The sequence below is a fragment of the Callospermophilus lateralis genome, chromosome 14 (genome assembly GCF_048772815.1).
Source record: "Callospermophilus lateralis isolate mCalLat2 chromosome 14, mCalLat2.hap1, whole genome shotgun sequence".
NCBI lineage: Eukaryota > Metazoa > Chordata > Mammalia > Rodentia > Sciuridae > Callospermophilus > Callospermophilus lateralis.
The window spans coordinates 51,314,628-51,331,670 of NC_135318.1; the positions used below are offsets into that span (position 1 = coordinate 51,314,628).

Genomic DNA, 17,043 nt, shown 5'->3' on the forward strand with positions numbered 1-17,043 from the left:
TTTCAAAATCTCTTTTAAAAAGTGGGTAGATCACATAATATAAGAAGCAGAGAGTAGTCCTTATTACATGGTATTAAGCCATTTGTTGGCAGGGACAACTTTCTATACATCATGTTTGGGGGAAAAAAATTATTGGTCAGGATCTCACTATATCCCAGCTGTTTGAATGGTGGTGGTATAGAGAGATAAGAAAGAGAAGGGGTTATTTCTCATTTTATTTTATAACTAGTGAAACTGGAATAGAGAATTGATTTGCCAAGGTCGCAGTGTTCCTGAATATACAACACTCTTTCAGCTGTGTGGCAGTTTTTCTTAAAGCAGAGCTCTGGTACTTTATGGTTCCTTCAGGGAGGTGTCACCGTCTTTCTTATTTCAAATATGCCTAATCTGAAAGCTTCAATAGCTCTGCAGCCCTCTCCTCTTTCTCTCTGGCTTGCATTTATTTATTTATTTATTTTTGAGGATTGAGCCACATCCTTTTTATGTATTTTATTTAGAGACAGGGTCTCACTGTGTTCCTGAGAGCCTTGCTAAATTGTTGAGGCTGGCTTTGAACCTGTGATCCTCCTGCCTCAGCCTTCTGTGCCGCTGGGATTACAGGCGTGTGCCACCCGGGCCCAGTCCCATCTATGGCTTTCTTTTATACTGACCTGGTTTGAAATGATAGATCATTCCTTGTTTGGCTTCAGTAGTACTTACTACAAGACTCTTAGGACAGAACAAAGACGATCAGAATAGAATCACCTTAATGTTGCTGCCATCAAAACAACTAGACATTATTCTAGGAAACATAATGTTCTTTGGTTTTTAGGCTTTTCATTCATCTCTCAATGCTGAAATCAAACAAATTTGTTGGCCTAAGACATTCAAGACTCAGACTCACCCTAGAAAACTGTTATCCTCTCTCATATATTGAATTAAATCATTGGATTGCAATTGCTGTTGAAAAAAAAATAAAAGAAACAAAGAATAAAAAGAAAGCAGCTTGTATTCTAGAGGGAAATTAATTAATAATCACATTTTTCTAATTATAGTGTTTTCAGTATTTCCTCACTTTGAGAAATCTTCTGTTTGGTTCTATTTCGGCTCCACAGCCTCTACAACCCAGAGTAAACTCTCTGATTAGAGAAACTTTCCATGTGGTGAGATTCTAACTCCCCCTTTTTCCCTGCCCACCCCACCCCACCCCATGCAAGTAGTTCCACCATCTGTCTGTAACGCTGCCTGAAATTCCATCATTTAATATATTCCTGCAGATTAAATATGTACTTACTTATTTAAAAAATAATCATCACTTCATTGAACATTATCCTAACATAACTATTTTTATTAACTTTCTCTGATATTTTCAATGCTACTACAGATATTTTTAATAACACAAATACCATGCGAATTTATGTTTATTTCTTGTTGTTGCTGTTCGTTATGCTGTTAATACATCCCTATGTCAACACAAGGTATATATGCATCATGCTATTTTCATTATTAATTTGCTCTAATTTGGTATTTTGAGAAGAAAAAGGATTTTGAATTGTTGTCTTAAAAAAAGATTTCTGCTTAAACATTATTTTACACAAATGCCCAATTCTGGCTTTCCCAAATTATTTTCTTAAATATCATTAAATTCCCAAAAGTAGAATCCTGAGTCAAAAAAGAACAATGTGTTGATATCTCATTTCATATTTCCAATATAGTTAAAACTATACCATTGAAAGAGTGTATCACCAGGCATGGTAGCACTGGTCTGTAAACCTAATGGATTGGGAGGCTAAGGCAGGAGGTTCACAAGTTCAAAACCAGCCTTAGCAAGGCCCTACACAACTTAGTGAGACACTATCTCAAAATTTAAAAAATATAAAAAGGGCTGGCAATATGGTTCAGTGTCTAAGCACCCCTGGGTTCAATCTCTGCAACCAAAAGAAAAAAAAAAAAGAAAGATTGTTATCAATTTGTTTGAAATGTACCAACGACATATGCATATCAGTTTCTCTACACTGATAATTACTATCATATTTAAATATAAAAAATGTATGTATAATATTTATGTGTATAGTTAGAACTCATAATTTTTGGCTTTATATTTTTTATCAGACAAGGCAGTATTTTTCAACTGATGTTTTACTGTACCCCCTTTCATTTGTAAAGTATAAAATCCTCCATATTGGTCTGTTAGCTCTGCATTATGACTAAGATCATACAATGAGGAAGTGACCGAATTAAGATTTGAATTTAAAGCTTGAGGATGTAGCTCAATGGTAGAGTGCTTTCCTAGCATGGGGGAGGCTGTAAGTTCAATCCCCAATACTGGAGGAAAAAAAGATTTTAATTAGGTCAGTCTGATTTTAAGTCACTCCACTATATGAACAAGGACGACACTGGATTGGAGAGGAAGTTGGTAATGATATAGGATTGCTCTTTGTATATTTTATAAGTTAAGTTGCTTTTAATATTATGTTATCTTCATTGTGAAATATGTAATATATATTCAGAAATATATATTTAAGAGTGCATTTAAATAACAATTTATGTAAATATGTAATATATTCAGAAATATATATTTAAGAGTGCATTTAAATAACAATTATAAAGTAAACTTTAGTTCTGAAATAGAAAATTGTTAATATCTTAGAATTTCTGTGTGGGTTCCGTACTCTCTTTTAAAAGTAACCCACACTCCTATCTTTTGTGATATGTTTTCCGTTGCTTTTCTTTATAATTTTACCATTTATGCATGCTTCCCTAAATTACATGTTGCTTGGGTTTTACCTGTTTTCCAACATTATGAAAGTGGAATCAGATACATATAACTCTAGTTTGTTGATTTTTATTTCTGTACAGTTGTATTTGTTTTCTATGCATTGTAAAAAAAAAAAAAAAAGAAAGAAAGAAAATAACAAATGTAATGACTTAAAATGTCCCACATTTATTATCTTATAGTTTTTATGGATCAAGAGTTCATAACTTAACTGGGTCCTCTGCTTAGGGTATCAGTCTTTAATGAAGATATCAGCCAAAGCAAAACTGGGAAAGGATCTGCTTCCAAGCTCATTCAGGTTATTGGCAGAATTCATTTTCTCAGAGCTTTAGAATTCATGGCAACTTGCTCTTCAAGTTCAGCAGGAAAAGAGTCTGCTTAAATTAATATACATAAACATAGGTGTATATATGTAGATACCTACCCATATATATAGACAGAAGCATAACTGTGGGAGTGATATCCCATTACCTTTGCCATATAATATAACCTAATCAAAAGAATAACATCCCATTATTTTAGCCATATTCCACCAGTGAGAAAGAAGTCACAGATTCTGCCTGCATCAAGGAGAAGGGATTATACAGTGTAACAATGAGGGCCGAGATCATGGTGGCCAACTTGGAATTCTGCTTATCACAATAGTAATTTAGTATTTCCATTCTATGTGTAAGCCACAATTTATTCATCCGGTCTAACACAGATGGACATTTATAGCCATCCAATTTGTTTCTAGTTGGAGGCTGTGATATTTAATTTTAGGTGTCAATTTGGCTGGACCATGGTGCTCAGATAATTGGGCAAACATTATTCTGGATGCTTCTATGAGGTTGTTGTTGTTTGAGATTTGCATTTAAATTGGTGAACTTTGAGTAAAGCAGATTGCCCTCCATAGTATATGAGAGCCTCATCCAAACAAGTTGAAGGTCTAATAAAACAAAAAGCTGATTTCCCCTGAGCAAGACAGAATACTAATTCTGCCAAGAGAATGCCTCAGACTTCATCTGCAATATTAGTTCTTCCTGGTTCACAAGCAGACTGCCTTTAGACTTGAACTGCAACACGTTTTTTCAGTCTCCAGTCTTCTGACCTCGCCCATTCGATATAGGACTCACCAAGGCTTCACAGTTGCCCGAGCCAATTCCTTAAAATATATCCCTTATCCCTTTCAACACACACACACACACACACACACACACACACACACACACACAATTTGTTCTATTTCTCTGGAGAATCTTGACCAATACAGGGGCAATTAATAATGTTGCTCCTATGGATGTTCTCTTGTATGCCTCCTGATGAATATGAGAAGATAACTGGGGAATATGTTCAGGAGTGGAATGCGTGGGTTGTAAAGTATGCCTCTATTCATCTTTATGAGTTAGTGCCAGAGTAGTTTTCAAAGTTTTTGTGCCTGTTTATACTCCCACCAGCACAGCTGAGTTCCCATCAATACAAGTGGTTTGCTCATAAACACATGGTATTCTCTACTTTAAAATTTTTGTCAATCTGCTGGGTATGAAATGGCATCTCATTATACTGGTATTCCCTTGATAACAAATGAGGTTGAACATATTTTCATATATTTATGAGCTATTTGAGTTTCTTCTTTTTTGGGTGGGTGGGTAAGTGGATTACCAGGGATTGAGCTCAGGGGTATTCAACCACTGAGCCACATCCCCAGCTCTATTTTGTATTTTATTTAGAGACAGGGGCTTACCTAGTTGCTTAGTGTCTCAATGTTGCTGAGATTGGCTTTGAACTTGCCATCCTTCTGTCTCAGCCTCCCGAGCCCCTGTGATTACAGGTGTACGTGCACCCTGTTGCCCAGCAAGTTCCTTCTTTTGTGAAGTCTCTTGTCCATTTATCTACTGAGCATTTTGTCATTTTTCACTGATCTGTGGCAGTACTTACGTATTCTATATATTAGACCTTCCTAACATGTGCTACAAATATCTTCTTTACTTGATAGACACTTTTTTACTTTTTTTACACTTTTTATGGTAATTTTGATGATTAGAAAATCATAATTTTAATGCATCTTAAATTTTCAATTTCCGTTTTTTTTTTAGTTCATGTTGCATTCAATCAATTTATTTATTATTTTTTTTATTTTATTTAATTTTATTTTTCTTTTGCAGTACTATGGATTGAACCCAGGGTCTCACAGATCCTAGGCAAGTTCTCTACCGCTAAATTACATCTTCATCATTTTTTTAAATTAATTTTTATTGTTGGTTGTTCAAAACATTACATAGTTCTTGATATATCATATTTCACACTTTGATTCAAGTGGGATATGAACTCCCATTTTTACCCTGTATACAGATTGCAGAATCACATCAGTTGCACAACCATTGATTTACATATTGTCATTATGGTGTCTGTTGTATTCTGCTACCTTTCCTATCCTCTACTATCCCCCCTCCCCCCTCCCCTCCCCTCTTCTCTCTCTACCCCCTCTACTGTAATTCATTTCTCCCCCTTATATTTTTCCCCCTTTCCCCTCACTTCCTCTTGTATGTAATTTTGTATACCCCTGAGGGTCTCCTTCCATTTACATGCAATTTCCCTTCTCTCTCCCTTTCCCTCCCACCTCTCATCCCTGTTTAATGTTAATCTTCTTCTCATGCTCTTCGTCTCTACTCTGTTCTTAGTTACTCTCCTTATATCAAAGAAGACATTTGGCATTTGTTTTTAAGGGATTGGCTAGCTTCACTTAGCATAATCTGCTCTAATGCCATCCATTTCCCTCCAAATTCTATGATTTTGTCATTTTTTAATGCAGAGTAATACTCCATTGTGTATAAATGCCACATTTTTTTTATCCATTCGTCTATTGAAGGGCATCTAGGTTGGTTCCACAGTCTTGCTATTGTGAATTGTGCTGCTATGAACATGGATGTAGCAGTGTCCCTATAGTGTGCTCTTTTTAGGTCTTTAGGGAATAGACCGAGTAGGGGAATAGCTGGATCAAATGGTGGTTCCATTCCGAGCTTTCCCAGGAATCTCCATACTGCTTTCCAAATTGGCCGCACCAATTTGCAGTCCCACCAGCAATGTACAAGAGTACCCTTTTCCCCACATCCTCGCCAGCACTTGTTGTTGTTTGACTTCCTAATGGCTGCCAATCTTACTGGAGTGAGATGGTATCTTAGGGTGGTTTTGATTTGCATTTCTCTGACTGCTAGAGATGGTGAGCATTTTTTCATGTACTTGTTGATTGAGTGTATGTCCTCCTCTGAGAAATGTCTGTTTAGGTCCTTGGCCCATTTGTTGATTGGGTTATTTGTTATCTTATTGTCTAATTTTTTGAGTTCTTTGTATATTCTGGATATTAGGGCTCTGTCTGAAGTGTGAGGAGTAAAGATTTGTTCCCAGGACATAGGCTCCCTATTTACCTCTCTTATTATTTCTTTTGCTGAGAAAAAACTTTTTAGTTTGAGTAAGTCCCATTTGTTGATTCTAGTTATTAACACTTGTGCTATGGGTGTCCTGTTGAGGAATTTGGAGCCCGACCCCACAGTATGTAGATCATAGCCAACTTTTTCTTCTATCAGACGCCATGTCTCTGATTTGATATCAAGTTCCTTGATCCACTTTGAGTTAACTTTTGTGCATGGCGAGAGAAAGGGATTCAGTTTCATTTTGTTGCATATGGATTTCCAGTTTTCCCAACACCATTTGTTGAAGATGCTATCCTTCCTCCATTGCATGCTTTTAGCCCCTTTATCAAATATAAGATAGATGTAATTTTGTGGATTGGTTTCTGTGTCCTCTATTCTGTACCATTGGTCCACCCGCCTGTTTTGGTACCAGTACCATGCTGTTTTTGTTACTATTGCTCTGTAGTATAGTTTGAAGTCTGGTATAGCTATACCGCCTGATTCACACTTCCTGCTTAGCATTGTTTTTGCTGTTCTGGGTCTTTTATTTTTCCATATGAATTTCATGATTGCTTTCTCTATTTCTACAAGAAATGCCATTGGGATTTTGATTGGCATTGCATTAAACCTATAGAGAACTTTTGGTAATATCGCCATTTTGATGATGTTAGTTCTACCTATCCATGAACAGGGTATATTTTTCCATCTTCTAAGATCTTCTTCTATTTCTCTCTTTAGGGTTCTGTAGTTTTCATTGTATAAGTCTTTCACCTCTTTTGTTAGGTTGATTCCCAAGTATTTTATTTTTTTTGAGGATATTGTGAATGGGGTGGTTGTCCTCATTTCCATTTCAGAGGATTTGTCGCTGATATACAGGAATGCCTTTGATTTATGCGTGTTGATTTTATATCCTGCCACTTTGCTGAATTCATTTATTAGCTCTAATAGTTTCTTTGTAGACCCTTTTGGGTCTGCTAGGTATAGAATCATGTCATCTGCAAATAGTGATAATTTGAGTTCTTCTTTTCCTATTTTTATGCCTTTAATTTCTTTCGTCTGTCTAATTGCTCTGGCTAGTGATTCGAGAACTATGTTGAACAGAAGTGGTGAGAGAGGGCATCCCTGTCTTGTTCCAGATTTTAGAGGGAATGCCTTCAGTTTTTCTCCATTCAGAATGATGCTAGCCTGAGGCTTAGCATAGATTGCTTTTACAATATTGAGGTATGTTCCTGTTATCCCTAGTTTTTCTAGAGATTTGAACATAAAGGGATGCTGTACTTTGTCAAATGCTTTTTCCGCATCTATCGAGATGATCATATGGTTCTTATTTTTAAGCCTATTGATGTGGTGAATAACATTTATTGATTTCCGTATATTGAACCAACCTTGCATCCCAGGGATAAATCCTACCTGATCATGGTGCACAATTTTTTTGATATGTTTTTGTATCTGGTTCGCCAGAAGTTTATTGAGGATTTTTGCATCTAGGTTCATTAGAGATATTGGTCTGTAGTTTTCTTTCTTTGAAGTGTCTTTGTCTGGTTTTGGGATCAGGGTGATGTTGGCCTCATAGAATGAATTTGGAAGTTCTCCCTCTTTTTCTATTTCCTGAAATAGCTTGAAAATTATTGGTATTAGTTCCTCTTTAAAGGTTTTGTAAAACTCTGCTGTATACCCATCCGGTCCTGGGCTTTTCTTAGTTGGTAGTCTTTTGATGGTTTCTTCTATTTCCTCAATTGATATTGGTCTGTTTAGGTTGTCAATATCCTCCTGACTCAATCTGGGCAGATCATATGACTTAAGAAATTTATCGATGCCTTCACTATCTTCTATTTTATTGGAGTATAAGGATTCAAAATAATTTCTGATAATCTTCTGTATTTCTGAAGTGTCTGTTGTGATATTGCCTTTTTCATCCCGTATGCTAGTAATTTGAGTTCTCTCTCTTCTTCTCTTCGTTAGCGTGGCTAAGGGTCTGTCGATTTTATTTATTTTTTCAAAGAACCAACTTTTAGTTTTGTCAATTTTTTCAATTGTTTCTTTTGTTTCGATTTCATTAATTTCAGCTCTGATTTTAATTATTTCTTGTCTTCTACTTCTTTTGCTGTTGTTTTGCTCTTCTTTTTCTAGGATTTTGAGTTGAAGTATTAGATCATTTATTTGTTGGTTTTTTCTTTTTTTAAGGAATGAACTCCAAGCAATAAATTTTCCTCTTAGAACTGCTTTCAATGTGTCCCATAGATTCCGATATGTTGTGTCTGTGTTTTCATTTATCTCTAAGAATTTTTTAATTTCCTCCTTGATGTCTTCTATAACCCATTGATCATTCAGTAACCTATTGTTCATTCTCCAAGTGATGCATGATTTTTCCTTACTTCTTTTATCGTTGATTTTCAATTTCATTCCATTATGATCAGATAAGATGCATGGTATTATCTCTACTCCTTTATATTGTCTAAGAGTTGCCCTGTGACATAATATATGATCTATTTTTGAGAAGGATCCATGTGCTGCTGAGAAAAAAGTGTAACTGCTTGATCTTGGGCGGTATATTCTATATATGTCAATTAAGTCTAGGTTATTAATTATGTTATTGAGTTCTATAGTTTCCTTATTCAACTTTTGTTTGGAAGATCTGTCCAGTGGTGAGAGAGGTGTGTTGAAGTCTCCCATGATTATTGTATGGTGGTCTATTAGACTCTTGAACTTGAGAAGAGTTTGTTTGATGAACATAGCTGCACCATTGTTTGGGGCATATATATTTATGATTGTTATGTCTTGTTGGTGTATGGTTCCCTTGAGCAGTATGTAGTGTCCCTCTTCATCCCTTTTGATTAACTTTGGCTTGAAATCTATTTTATTTGATATGAGTATGGACACTCCTGCTTGTTTCCGAAGTCCATATGAGTGATATGATTTTTCCCAACCTTTCACCTTCAGTCTATGTATGTCTTTTCCTATCAAATGCGTCTCCTGAAGGCAGCATATTGTTGGGTCTTGTTTTGTGATCCATTCTACTAGCCTGTGTCTCTTAATTGGTGAGTTTAAGCCATTAACATTTAGGGTTATTATTGAGATATGGATTGTTCTTCCAGCCATATTTGTTTATTTATGTTACTAAACATGGTTTGTTTTCCTCTTTGATTATCCCCCCCCCTTTACTGTACTACCTCCCACTGTTGGTTTTCATTGATATTTTCCATTTCCTCTTCCTGTAATATTTTGCCGAGGATGTTTTGAAGAGATGGTTTTCTAGCTGCAAATTCTTTTAACTTTTGTTTATCATGGAAGGTTTTAATTTCATCTTCCATCCTGAAGCTTAATTTTTCTGGATACACAATTCTTGGTTGGAACCCATTTTCTTTCAGTGTTTGAAATATGTTATTGCAGGATCTTCTAGCTTTCAGAGTCTGTGTTGAAAGATCAGCTGTTATCCTGATTGGTTTACCCCTAAATGTAATCTGCTTCCTTTCTCTTGTAGCTTTTAAAATTCTCTCCTTATTCTGTATGTTGGGCATCTTCATTATAATGTGTCTAGGTGTGGATCTCTTATGATTTTGCACATTCGGCGTCCTGTAGGCTTCTAGGATTTGGGATTTTGTCTCATTCTTCAAGTCTGGGAAGTTTTCTCGTATTATTTCATTGAATAGATTGCTCATTCCTTTGGTTTGGACCTCTATACCTTCCTGTATCCCAATGACTCTTAAGTTTGGTCTTTTTATGTTATCCCATATTTCTTGAATGTTCTGCTCATGGTTTCTTAACAGCTTTGCTGTCTATGTTCTTCTCCAGTTGAAATACTTTGTCTTCATTGTCTGATGTTCTATCTTCTAAGTGTTCTACTCTGCTGGTAGTATTCTCAATTGAGTTTTTAAGTTGGTTTATTGCTTCCTGCATTTCTAGGATTTCTGTTTGTTTGTTTTTTATAACCTCTATCTCCCTGTATAATTGATCTTTTGCTTCTTGGATTTGTTTATGTAATTCATTGTCGAAGTGGTCGAAGTGGTCTTTCATTGTCTGATTTTGCTGTCTAATGTCTTCCTTGAGACTCCAGATCATCTGAAGCATGTATATCCTGAATTCTTTATCTGACATTCCATCTGCTGCAGATATTACCTCTTCTAAAGTTGAGTTGACCTGCATTGCTTGTGGTCCTTTCTTTCCTTGTCTTTTCATACTGATAGCGTTTCTTTCTGCTTGGTGAAACTGTTGTGTTATTGATTTTTCCCCCTGTATATTTATATTGCTCTTGTATAGTTGCAAAGTCTCCCTCGCAGGCTTTGGCAGTGGTTCTGCCCCTCCTCCAATTGGGGCAATGTGCCTACCACGCCGGTAGGTCACTGGGCCTGTACTTTCGGTGGGCCTGTTCTTTCGGTGGTCACAGGTCCGCCTACCTTGCAGGCGTGAGCAGCGGCTCTGCCCCTCCGCTGGCCGCTAGGCCTGTTCTGTCTGTCGGTTGCAGGTCTGTCTACCTAGCAGGCGCTGGTGGCAGCTCTGCCCCTCCCCCAACCGGGGCGATGTGTCTGGCGGGCCACTGGGCCTGTTTTTTCAGTGGTCATGGTTCCGTCTACCTTGCAGGCGCGTGGGGCAGCTGTGCCCCTCCACAGGTTGCTGGACCTGACCTGCCGGTGGGTCGCAGGTCTGCCTACCTTGCAGGCTTGGGGGGTGGCTCTGCTGCTCTGCGGATTGCTGTGCCTGTTCTGCTGGTGGGTCGCGGGTCCGCCAACGTTGCAGGCGCCCGGTGGCTCTTAAATTTTCAATTTCTGTGTGGGTTCTGTACTCTCTTTTAAAATAACCCACACTCCTATCTTAATTTTCAATGTTTTCTTCTGTTTGTCTTTTTGTGTTTTAAGAAGTCTTTCAGTATTTTATTGCCATGAAAATATTTTTCTATATTATTTTTAAAATTTTTTTATTTATTCTTTTTAGTTTTACACAACAGTAGAATGTATTTTGACATATTATACTTACATGGAGTATAACTTCCCATTCTTGTGTTTGTACATGGTGTGGAGTTACACTGGCCTTGTATTCATATATGAACATAGGAAAGTTATGTCTCATTCATTCTACTGTCTTTCTCATTCATATCCCCCACTTCCATTCATTCCCTTTTCTCTAATCCAGTGAACTTCTTTCTTCTCTTCCTGGCCTCCTCTAACTTTATTGTGAGTTAGTATCTACATATCAGAGAGAACATTTGGCCTTTGATTTTTTGGGATTGGCTTATTTTACTTAGCATGAGAGTCTCCAGTTCCATCCATTTATTAGAAAATTCCATAATTTCATTCTTCTTTATGGCTAAGTAATAGTCCATTGTGTATACATACCACATTTTATTTATCCTTTCATCTGTTGAAAGGATATTTATTTTAAGGCTTTAGTTTTGCCTCTGACTTTTATCTCTTTTTAAATAAATATAGTTTTAGTTGTATATGGACCCAATGCAACTAAAAAATATGCCTTTACTTTATTTTTATATAGTGCTGAGGATTGAACCCAGTGCCTCACATGTGCTAGGCAAGCACTCTACCACTGAGCTACATCTCCACCCCACTGACTTTTATCTTGAATTCTCCCAAAATTTTATTTTGTATGTAATGTCAGGATAGACATCCAATGTACTTTTTTCCCATATGGAAATCTTTATTCAGCCCCACTTTTTGAAAAATCCATCAACCAAAAAACAGTCCTGTCACATTTATATTATGTTAGTATTATTTATATTATGTTGGGGAATTTTTTTTCTGTTCTATTGATCTTTTTGTCTATCAAGCATCAATACTATACATCCTAAATGGCACAGTTTTTAATGTCTTAATATCTTATAGGGCAACCCTAAGTACCTATATGATTGCACAAATGGTAAGACTCCACATCATGCACAACCAGATAAATGAAAAGTTATGTTACATTTGTGTACAATGAAATGAAATGCATTCTGCTGTCACGTATAACTAATTAGAACAAATTAAAAAACCTCATTGGGCAAGTCCCCCAGGCTCTCTAGTCCTTCACAGAGTGTCTTGAATATTTTTAGTTCTTTGTACATCCATTTAAATTTCAATCATATTTCATAATGTTGTTTTTTCATTTGTTCAGTTGTGCCATTTGTTGGAGATGGGGTCTCACTGTGTTCTTCAGACTGGCCTTGAACTCCTGCTTAATTCTCATAAGTAGCTGGAATTACAAGCATGTGCCAATGCACAGGGAAGAATTTTTTATTTTTAAATTAGACAAAGGACATTCTTCTCATTCCTAGTTAGCTATAAGTTTTTATTCTGAATGGATGTTAAATTCCATCAAACGCTTTTTCTGCATCTGAGATTATCATATATATTTTTCTCTTTTAGTCTTGTAATGTGGCAAATTGAATTAACTAATCTAGTGTGAAGTCAATGTCGAATGACTAGGATAAACTTCATTTGGTCATAATATGTTATGCTTTCTACCCATTGCTAGATATGTTTTGGTGATATTTTATGTCTGGCAAACACTTTGAATCTTATCCTTTATTTTTTAAAATAGTAAACATTTAAATTTTATGGTTGTGTTTGAAATATGTGTAGACCTATTCCTGGTAACTCTGGCTTCTGCTATTTATCACACATGGTGCCTTTTTTTACTTATGTGTTTTGTTATTCTTTTTTCTTGTGAGCAGTTCATTTCTTGGAACTCTGTAAAGTCTGAGATGACAGTGGGATGCTCTAGATTAAATGTATATTTGTTTTAGAGTGGCCATATGTGAGTGCTGTAAGTAAGGAATACTCTAGATTTTTAAAGTTTTTGGTAATAAGAGTTTCTGAGAATTTGTTTCGAACCTGTGTGAGGCTCATCTTGTAATTCCACATTTATCTATCTTTTTTGTTTGTTTTGGTACTAGGGATTAAATCCAAGGGCCCTCTACCACTGAACTATATCCCAAGCCCTCATTATGTTGCCCAGGTTGGCCTTAAACTTGCCATCCTCCTGCCTCAGCCTCCTCAGTTGCTGAGATTCCAGGTGAGAGTCATCATACCTGGACTATCCAAATTCTGAGCAATTTTTTTTAACCTCTTCTATTCTATGCTAAGAGTCAAGCTGTCTATTATCTTTTTAGACCTCAGGGATGGAAAAAGGTAGGTTTATTTCCAAGTCATTCTTACACTGAATGTTTAGAACTTTGATGTCTCAGGTGTTTTTGAGGTGGGAATAAATATATTCTGATAAATAAGTATTTGATAAATAAAAGTTGATCTTAGCACATTTACAGTTATGTGTATTCAAATCCAATTTTTTTTAATTGTACTAGGAATTGAATGCAAGGGTACTCTACCACTGAGCTAATCCCCAGTTCTTTTCATTGATTTTTAAAAATTTTAAATGTAAACTTAATTTTTTTTTTTTTTTTTTGTAGATGGACACATATGCTAGGTGAATGCTCTAGACCCTCCTTTTATTTATTTATTTGTGTGTGTGTGTGGGGGGGGTGGTGCTGGGGATTGAACCCAGGGCCTTATGCATGCAATGCCCTGGGGATATACCTCAGTTGGTAGATATACCCCAGCTCTCTTTTTATTCTTTGTTTTGAGACAGAGTCTCACTAAATTGCTCAGTTTGACCTCTAACTTGTAATCTTCCTGCTTCAGCCTCCTGTGTAGCTGGGATAATAGACATGTGCCTCTGTGGCTGGCAAGCCTTCATAATGTTTAATTTTTTTTTTTCTGATTTCATGAAATTGTTCTTGCCTATAATATCTCACAGGCAAAAATTCAGAAATTCTTTGTTGAAAAAGAAACCTAGAATCCTAGTTGTGGATTCAACAAAGCTTTCTAACATTTCAAGTAGCTAATTGATTAAAAAAATACTAATGTCTGTTATTTAAATTCAAAACACACACAACAGGGAAAATATTTTGCACATCCACTACCTAGCAAACTAGAAATTAAGGAACAAAATATCCTACCCCTTCTCAAAGAATCTCCATCAGAGAAATGCTTCCTACACATGATTAAGTCAGAGACCAGATAATTCTCCTTGCATTTCCTATAAAAACAGCAAAACCTCAGATAGAAGATAAAATATTCAATTAAAAGGTGTTTTCAATTAGTTCTGCTTAATGAGGAAGCGACTATTTTTGTTAGTTGTAACATGAACCTCAAGTGGAGCATAGTTTTCTTCCTAATTTGTCCCAAACGTTGTTCTGTTTTAGTTTGAATCATATTCTGCAGCAGTGGGCTGAAATTCAATATATTGTTTTGTTCTAAACATTTAACAACTCAGAACTAGTTTTGCCCAAATTTCCACTGAGGATAGCATATATCTACTATTTTTATAGTAAGTTTGTTTACTTGGATTATGCTTGGTTGAAACAACAGAAGTGGGACTGTGTAAAATTTGTGTGTTCTCTGAATTATTGCATGCTGTCTTGCTACAATAACAATTTAAGGAGAGTATATCCCTCTTTCACGGTCTATCCGTACTTTATAATATAGAAGAGTGTAAAGCAGACAGCAAAATTCCTGTCACATCTTGGTTTATGAAAAAAAGATAAACATATCTATAAAATTTAATAATTTTGACCCCTAAACAAGAAGCAGCTGTAGTGGAAGTAGAAAGTACACAGGACATACAGTTTTGATTCTGTAATGTATAAGTTGGGAAATCTTGGGCAAGTCATTTAGTCTCTTTGAGTTCTAGTTTCTTCATATAAAACAGGAATTCTAATAACCTCCTCTTTAAATTTTTGTGTGGGCTTAAGAAGGGATAAAAATGTGAATGCACTTAGCAAACATTTATATAGTACATAAAGGTTTCATTTGTTTGTTGCTTAATCCTCTTAGTTTAACAATAGAATTTCACAGATGGAAAAACTCAGAGACATTAGGTAACTTGCCTAAGATCATATATCCAAACATATTCTCTAGTGCACTTAACACTACCCTATGCTGTCCCCCAAAGGCTCTTGCAGGGGGCATATGCAATTATTTGCAACAGGATGTGCATGTGACATCATTGTTTATACTTGTGCCCTGGGAGTTGGGGGTAGTACAATGTGGACTGTTTTGTGCTTTGTTTGGCACACAGAGAAAAAGGTTAGTCCAAACTGGTTATCTATATCTGTGGATATGTATACATACATGAAAACTGCTCAGTTCTGAAAGATGGCATGTATTTAATTTGGCCAAAGAAAAAAATGAAAAAGAATCTTTCAGAAGGTAGACCCAGGGGCCACAGAGAATAGTGAGCAAAAAGAGCTTCTCAGAGACAAGAGTTTAATCAGGTAACAATTTCAACTACAGGTAGAGGAACCCCAAAAGTTCTCTGCAGCAGGATTTCAGAATTCCTACAAATCCAAATTTGCTGTGTATTTCCCATTTCCCCAAGAAAAGCATTTATTACAATTGTCCTGTGTCTGTACCTCTGGGTGAGAGGAGGCAGTTAATTTATATTTATTTATTTTTTTAATTTCACAGGTGCAGGAAGTATTTAGAAAAGCGGCAGCATGAGGAGCTAGGGTTGTGGCTCAGCCACACTTGCCTAGCGCATGCGAGGCCCTGGGTTCCATCCTCAGCACCACATAAAAATAAATAAATAAAACAAAGATATTGTGTCTAACTACAACTAAAACATAAATATTTAAAAAAAAAAAGTGGCAGCATGATTGGAAACTACCATACTTACCCAGAGGTCACAGATTTTGAAGTTGATGCCATCTTGCACGGGATTTGGGGACTTTCTTACTTGTGTTTCACATCTCTGGATTAGAGTAAATCAAATACATGTGGATCAAAAAGGGAGTACCCATTAAGGGTGTTCTAAATTCCCCAGTTCTTCTTCCAGGGATCTGACAGGATTTCATTTCCCTGCCCTTGAAGTTAGACATCAACAAGTCACTTGCTTTAGCCAATGAAATGTGAGTATAAATGATAGATGTCTCTTCTAGAAAAAATTTTTTAACAACCAATACAGGACTGGGGTTGTGGCTCAGTGACAGAGCACTCACCTAGTGTGTATGAGGCCCTGGGTTCCATCCTCAGCACCACATAAAAATAAGGTATTGTGTCCAACTACAACTAAAAAATAAATATTTTTTTTAAAAGAGAGCCAGTACATTATTCAAATATTTCTATTCTTTCCTGCTGTAGTGATCACAGAAATACATGATAGAGCGCTTTGATCCTGGGTCCTTGAGTTGCTCAAATGAAAAGACTCTCTTGCTGACCTGGGTTCTGCATGCAGAATGAGCAAGAAATAAACATTTGTTGTAATTAAGCCTCTGAGACAGGGAGTTGTTTCTTAGTAGGGGTAAAAGGCAACCTGTCCTTATTTATACAAGCCCAAATCTAATTAATTAATTGAAACCATTTCCTTGTGTGTGTGGGTGCACGCACCTGGGGGATACTCTATCAGGGGCTACTTTCACAGCCCTTTTTTGTATTATTTTTTTATTTTGAAGCAAGGTCACACTAAGTTCCCCAGGCTAACCTCAAGCTTGCCATCCTCCTGCCTCCAACTCAGTGGGATTATAGTTGTGTGCAACCCTGGTGGCTGAGATCACTTCCTTCTTAAAGAAGCCTTACAATTAAGATCAACCAACCTGAGATAAGATTGATAAATTCATTAGATCAACAATCTAATCTCCAATTATGTGTACTTGGTCATTTCATTATAGAATACAGCATTGAATGAAAGGTGAGATCTGTCAAAGTAGAGGACTGTGTATATATATGTGTGTATGCACATAAAATATTTCTTTGTATTATGCTTTTGTTTATTTTTAAAAATACCCATCTTTTTCTTAATGCATTATTACATTTATTTATGTTTTCAATTTGTATAGAGTTGTTGCATTTTATCCCTTCTCAAGTAGGGATAAAATCAATAAAGGAGAGACTTCGATAGTCAAAGGAAGAGGAG

General features: G+C 36.2%; 1 protein-coding gene across 24 annotated transcripts in view; it reads right to left on the minus strand.

Annotated features, from left to right (window-relative positions):
* The window catches only part of Wdpcp (WD repeat containing planar cell polarity effector), a 519,910-nt gene that overhangs the window by 455,931 nt on the left and 46,936 nt on the right, over window positions 1-17,043 (minus strand). For 5 of the 24 annotated variants that reach the window (XM_076833805.2, XM_076833795.2, XM_076833800.2 and 2 more), the window contains one exon: window positions 15,808-15,882. The exons of the other annotated variants lie outside the window; for them this stretch is intronic. The gene's annotated coding sequence lies outside the window, so the exon portion shown is untranslated. The remainder of the gene's footprint in view (window positions 1-15,807; window positions 15,883-17,043) is intronic. 24 annotated transcript variants of the gene reach the window in all.